This window comes from Macrobrachium nipponense, chromosome 35 (genome assembly GCF_015104395.2).
Source record: "Macrobrachium nipponense isolate FS-2020 chromosome 35, ASM1510439v2, whole genome shotgun sequence".
NCBI classification, from domain to species: Eukaryota; Metazoa; Arthropoda; class Malacostraca; order Decapoda; family Palaemonidae; genus Macrobrachium; species Macrobrachium nipponense.
In genome coordinates this window covers 46,004,497-46,011,996 of record NC_061096.1, presented here as the reverse complement: position 1 = coordinate 46,011,996, position 7,500 = coordinate 46,004,497, and the positions used below count along the sequence as shown (strand labels likewise).

The window sequence follows — 7,500 nt, the reverse complement described above, 5'->3', positions numbered from 1 at the left end:
TATATATATATATATATATATATATATATATATATATATATATATATATATCAAGGTTTTTTGCCACGAAGGAAAAAATGAAAAAGTGAGATAGCCGAGTACTTTCGGTCCTGTTCGGACAGGACCGAAAGTGCTAGGCTATCTCGCTTTGTCATTTTTTCCTTCGTGGCAAAAAACCTTTATTTATACATAGCATCACGTTTTATATACTTCGTGATCAAGTTATTCATATATATATATATATGTAATATATATATACACACACACACACACACACAGACACACATATATATATATATATATATATATATATATATTATATATATATATATATATATATATTAAAATCCACGAAGGAAAGTAGGTTTTGTCCTTAATATATATTCATCATGTTCTATATTTTCGTGATTCAGTTATACACATATACAGGCACACACATATTTGTCGTGTGTGCGTGTGTATTAATACCATTATTTCACCCTAGTAATTAAATTAGCCAGTGTTGTCTTTGACTAATATAAATAAGATTCTGCTTGGGATACCAGGATAATAATGATAATTATTTTAATAATTGTAAGGATTACTACCACTACTTTTACTACTTTTCCTCTCGCTCCCGTCACTTCTCGGACAAGTTGTGAGAGACTTCCAGTCGCTGCTTTTCATGGATGCCATCGCAGAGAAATGTTTGAACTGATGATAAATCGACTTTGACTTTATATATACTATTGATAAAAGTAGTTGGGTTTTGTTGTAGTTTATTCATTTAAGCGAATCTGTTGCTACCAGAAAGCTCTTTCCTTGTTACTTTTTTTTTTTACTGAAGAAATAGTTGCTAGATTAAGCGGGCATATTCCACGACGAAGACTTGGAGGAAGCGATTCGAACAGAGCGAGATAATCACTGGAGCGAAGTAGTGCAGTGGGCCGTATCCCGCCGGACTCCCTCCTTTTGTCCTCGCCTCCGGCCAGAATCACGATAATGGGTAGATTTTTTCTTAGCGTTCTTTCACTCATTTGCCCATTTAAAACATTCCAAGTCGAGTTAAAATTAGCGTCTGTTTAATTTGATTTTATTAAAGACACTAAAATGTCATTTGTCGAGCAATCATTGTAAATAAAAGGGGATATTTGAGAGTTTTTCAACCAGAGGTTTTCTGCAGTCAGCAACCAACCCACCAACTTCCTACTGTACTCGCTTCGTATCCCTTCCCCTCAGCCAACCCCCTTACCCCCCCTTCCCGACTCTCCTCCTATGAGTACCTCCTCCCAAAAACTGTTCTATGGACACGTTTGTGCTGCCGTGGAGGAAACGAAGATTAGATCTGATATTGATATATGTTTCGCTGTAATTTTTTTTAGCGAATTCCCACAAAGGGGAGACCTTATGTGATATCCTATAGTTCAGTCACTTATTTTTCAGATCATTATCTTTTCGGCGTTAAAATCTCTATGGGTTTTTGCGTGGCATACCTGCTTTCTTGTGTCGCTTTTTCCCCGAGACGCGAAATTATCATCCCTGCCAACTTCCCCTTTGGAAAAACTGGAAAATATAATTCTGTCTATTGAAACGGGCTATTGAAACGGGCCACGCTTTGTAGAAATTCGGTTCAATAGCGTCTAGACTGGTGTTATGGACGAAAAAACTCCTTTTTTTCTATACTTTTTCGAAGGATTAAGATTTGGTTTTTTGCTTCGCTCTCAATAATTTAAATGTATGAATCGGCGAGAGAAAGTTTTTATATGCTTCTAACTATTCTGGCAATTTGTAAGTGTGATTACGAAGCTGATACAGAGATATATGAGATAAGTGTTTCTAATTTCTTTCTCTTCTCTTTCCAGGACCGTGTGGAATAAAGGTAATCTAGTCATGCTTGTCTATATCACCGTGTACTGCTGGTCAACTACCCAGGAGATTCAGTCAATTTATGCCTCTATGACGAGCTATTTTATTCTCCTTATCAAGTTCTAACTCAACGAACGGCCTAAAGTATCCTTTCTCCTATTCTGTGGATTCTAATCAAGCTCCCAGAACACCTGGATGGTGCAGTGAAAGTGAAAAAAGAAAAGAAAATCCTTTCGGGAGATTTTTTTCCACGAAAAGAACGCTGACTTGGAAGGCAACGAATGTATGTGCGTCCGTCCAGAGATATGCTTCCAAGTGCCCTTTGCCGTAGCTCACCTGGTTTACCCAACAAGCAGCCTAGAAGGCCTGGAAGTTACTTGGAACTGCAGACTTCTGTCCGTGGAAACGTGGATGAAGACATCTCTCTCTCTTCTTTCCCTGGGACCAGTCCATGTGTGTGCGTGCATCTCTCTCTTTAGAATCCTTTTTAAAGAGAAAATCCACAATGGTCCCAAATGGCTCTCGGAAAGTGGACCACTACGGAGTAGGTGCCTCCCAGAAGACGAGGGAAAAAGAAAAAGGGCGGGGAAAAAGTGGCCTGCCCACTTTCTAATGCTAATAATAATCGGTAAGTTCTGAGATGAAAGGAGTCCAGTGCATCCAACCTTTTTCCCCTTTCTCCTGAATGGCCTGGTAGGATTACTTAATGGTCTTTTCCATCATGGTATATACCCTTGAGATACCGTTTAGGATGATTTCAGTCCCCGGGTGTTCTTCGGTATTTCGAAAAAGACAGTTGGCTGGGCCAAAAAATAACTTAATCTTGTCTTGGCTCTGCATATATTTAGAAAGTGAACTGTAGAAGGAAAGGTACGCCCAACCAAAGGCCAGAATTTTCCCAGTAATTTCATCATAGCATCAACAAAAATGCCAAGGTTAATTGGGCTAAATCCTAACAGGGGATCCTTACTCTATAGTGGTCTAACTTCACAACAACAAGTTAGGGTTTGTGTGGCTGTAATTGTGCGGAACTTAATCATTTTGGGAGCGTCCAGACCCATTCATGGAATTGTGATTGTCGGGGCTGGGGGTGGGAAGAGGGAACCCATGTTTGCTTTCAATGATGGGAAAGTGAGAGGGAAAGAGAAATAGGTGCATTCAGTTAGTTGACCAGATAGGTATGAGGTTTATTCAATCGTATTTTTGTTTCTCGTTATGATCCCCGTTCCTCTCTCTCTCTCTCTCTCTCTCTCTCTCTCTCTCTCTCTCTCTCTCGTGCAAAATATATTTATATTAAAACTTGAAATTGTTGATATGTATATATACATGTAACACTAGACAATAACACTCATGCTGATAATATTTTTCTACCTTCTTTCCAGGATGGAATTCCTATCTAGAGGACGGCTGGAAGCGAGTGATGGATCTGTATCTCGAGAAGGCCAAGTCAGGCAACCAAGATGGACTACTTAAAAGACAGAACGAAGACCAAAGCAGCACATCTCCATCCAACTTGCTGAAAAGTGGAAAAACATATTTTTAAGACCAGCTTGAGGAAAGAAGGTGCAAGAATGAAAAATCTAGGTTTTGTTTTACTGTCAGACATCTTCCAAGTGCAAAATTGATGATGGATACACGAAGGCAGATAAACAACGTATTATAATTTTATCTCCAGTTATGAAAATTAAGGAAAATTGATTTTCATATGATGGGAAGCGTGACAATATGACGAAGATGTGCGAACTGCATTTCCAATTACTACTATTTTTGTGCTACTGAAAAGTTCCCTTATGAAATAAAAGCAGAATATTTATCTATGTTTTGGGATTGTCAAGTCACAAAAAGGGAAATTATTTGTTTTATTTTAGTATTTGTGAATGTCTAGTCATCAGAGCAGCAGAGCTTAAATAAGACATAAAAATACTGATGCCAAAGGTTTCTTCCTGTGTTTTGGCTGACATAGCATGGCAGATCAACCCATGATTTGTTTTTCCTATTAACTCTAAAGACTTGTAATTATATTTATACATAAGATAACAAAACTAGTTCAGTGGCTCAAAATCCCACCCTTCTAAAAAAGACACTTCATTATTATATAAACTATTAGCATTTCTCATATCTATTTATTTTAATTTAAAATCCTCTCATTACTCAGGAAATGACTTTTCCACAAACCTGATCTGATTATGCATATCATCGGGAAATCAACAAAAGTATGTTTGCATGATGTGAATACACATGCATATACATATGTAGACAAGGTAGATCTTTGGATTTCTGCGTGCTATTACTTCCAAAAATGGCAGGAGTTCCTCAGAGAGGTTGAAGATGTATTTTTAAATGTTACTTGTATACCAAAACATTTTTTGACACTACTAAAGACAAGTTTTTAACCCCCCATGTATTTTTGTAAGGTGATTCTCATTTCGGTAAGCTGTTTACTGATTACACATATTATACATATATATATATCTATATCTATTTTATATACCATTAACAGAGCTTCCTAACTCATGCAAAGAAAATGGCACTTATTCCTCCGTGCCGTGTGGTCGTAAACTGCATCTCATCCAAGTGCCTTAACTATGGAGTGATCTCTTAATGCTTCTACATATATTATATATACGATTATAACGTTGATGTCTTTTCTCTTGAGATGGGGGAGCAAACCAGCCAATCAGAACTCGCGTCAGATAGACATGGGATGTGATTGACTAGTGGCTCTCCCTTGACCACTATGGTCTACCATCCTTTCGTCTAAACATTTTCCTTATGTGCCTTATGTAGTGCTTTATAATTGTTAACTAACAAACTGAATTATTATGTTGACACTTTTGGATTAAAGGTTCTTTTTTCCTTCGTACAATGCGATCTCTATTTGTGACAAGTTTATTAGTTATAATTTTGACTAAGGTAAACGATGTTTATTGATCTCTTTGAAGTTATATATCTGTTTTTTGTTGCTCAAAAGTGCCTTAGGCTACGTCAATGCTATGTTAGAAAGAATCGACCAGTATTTCTCTTAATGTTAAGTAAATTTGAGGAGGGGCTATTATGATTAATGTGAATATGGAAGACACAGACATGTAATTTTTTATTTAGTTTTAGGCAACGGGCATTTATTATGAACCATAAATTCACATACATTGTATTGTAATGCATATCCTAATGATAACTGATTCAGACATCATTAGATTCCTTGAAATTTTGTCGTATTGCAGTTGCAGTTACAGTTCTCATTTCCAAATTGCAATGACTTAAAAAAATATTCCGCAAATTTTCCGATCATGGGCTACTCTCATTTACAAAAATTTGCTCTCAACTTGTGTAAAATTTATATCTAAAACATTCCACGCAATTTGTCTCAGTGTACAAAATTTATATCAGCAAACATTCCATACTCAATGAGCCTTAAACATATGGTGGTGCATAGGTGTTGGCTATGATGTTATATGTATATTTGTTAAAAAAGAAAAAGGTTAACATTTGTGTTCAGTGACATTTATGTTGAATGTATGACGGTTGTACCACTGAACTATATGATTCTCGTCTTTTGATGTATAGTCTTGAGTTATAAGACTCAAGTCACTTTACTCCTGTGTATATATTGTACAAAATCATTTTTTTATCTCATAGGTATGATAGGCTTTTGTTATATATAATAAAGGCAATGCTTTATAAGTCAAGACTTGTGTTTCCTTATTGATTTCCTGAATAATACTGTTTGTGGCGTATCTTCAAATTATTTTAAGAAATTATAACTATTGCCATATATTCCGTATAACTTAAGAGATACCAAGGTTGCAGTTTAATGTATAATTTTTAAATTTTGTTTGCAGTTCATGACATAAAATATCTAATATCTAATACCTGTTAAAATAATGATTGAAGATCAAATGTACAAACCTCATAATAAAAATATATTTCATAAGACATAACTGAAATATTCCAAAATCAGACAGAAAATATAACATTGGAAAATAAATCATTATATCAGAATATGAAATATAAGAAAATGGATGACTCACAAACACATTTTGAATAAATGGAAATTGAGATCCTAAGAAACTGATGTAGAAATACTCTGGGATGATTATTTAAATGTTATGTAATTTTCAATGGTAGTAATAATGTGAATATTTAGATATGATAAAATTGAATAGAAAAAATATTACACGGTATGCAGTTTAATTGAATGATTAAATAAGGGAAATAATATAAGGTAATTAGTTTATTATCAGTTTCGCAGTTTTTTTTATTTATTCCGGACCCAAAATAACGATGAAAATACGTCAAATGAATTCCAACCGGCAAGGTTCGGAAATGGTGACAGTATGCGGGTCACCAAATCAACATTTTAAATTAAGAAAGAACACTGTTGAAAGAAATATGGAGTAAGTAATGGGAAGCTAAAGCTGAACAGAGGGAGAGAGAATATCGCAATTATAAGGGTAATATACAGAGGGCATAGAAGAAAAGTTAAAGTTAAATGTTTATGGCATGTAAAAATGGATATGTTATAGGCAGCACAAGTTGATACATTTTGAATAATAATGATTGCGGGTTCACTTAATTAAAAAGTAAACGAATGTCAAAGAAGAACCAATAAAAAATGTTACTGTAAAAGCAACTAAACCCATAAGGAAAACATCACCCATTTCATTCAACATTGCCAGTTTACATCTTGTTTCATTCCCATTACCAAAGTTCACACACTACCTCCCTTTATGGAAATCTCCACTGTGTACCAGTGCATGTCAATAACTAAAGTTCTTGTAACCTCTTTTTATAAAATTAATTCCATCCCCTCACAACAACTACTACCAAGATACCCTGGACATCTCCGAGTAGGGCATGCGGGAGAGATAGGCAGGTGTGATGAAACAAAGGAGAAATGTGTTCATTTTTATGTTGGCGGGACACATAGGCTCCTCCATGGCTACCTTGGGTCTGTTTGAGAGCAGAAGTTTCCAAGTGTTCAACGTTTCTGTTACGCCTTATAAAAGGGCGAAGTTTATTGGGAATATATTGTTCAAAGTAGCACTTTTTCTTTCATACAAAAACACATACACACAGATTTGTATATATATATATATATATATATCATATATATATATATATATATACTATTATATATATATAAGATTACATATATATATATATATATATATATATATATATTATATATATATATATATATATATATATCTATATCTATCTATATAGATAGAGAGTAGAATCTATCGCAGAGATAAGATAGAGCATATATATATATATATACTAAGTAATAATAAGATATATGATATCTATAATCTATCCTATATATATTATAGGATGTAGATATATATTATTATAATATTTATATATATATTATATATATAGATATATATCTATATATTTATAGGATATACAGATATTATATATATATTATCTATACAATATATATATTATATAATCATATCTATATATATATATCATATATATAATATATCTATATATATATATATATATGATAACACTGACAACAAACACACCACCATTGTTATATCTATGGATATACTATTCTAATATATGATTATATATACATTAGTATATAATATATTAAATATATATTATTATTATACAACACACAAACCCACAACCACATGATATTAA

The 7,500-nt window shown here is 33.8% G+C and overlaps 1 protein-coding gene across 1 annotated transcript in view; it reads left to right on the top strand.

Moving 5' to 3' along the window:
• LOC135208734 (achaete-scute complex protein T4-like) overlaps positions 1-5,531 on the top strand; it is a 10,622-nt gene extending 5,091 nt beyond the window's left edge. The window contains exons 2-3 of the mRNA XM_064241227.1: positions 1,842-2,473; positions 3,228-5,531. The gene's annotated coding sequence lies outside the window, so the exon portion shown is untranslated. The remainder of the gene's footprint in view (positions 1-1,841; positions 2,474-3,227) is intronic.
• The last annotated feature ends 1,969 nt before the right edge of the window (positions 5,532-7,500 follow it).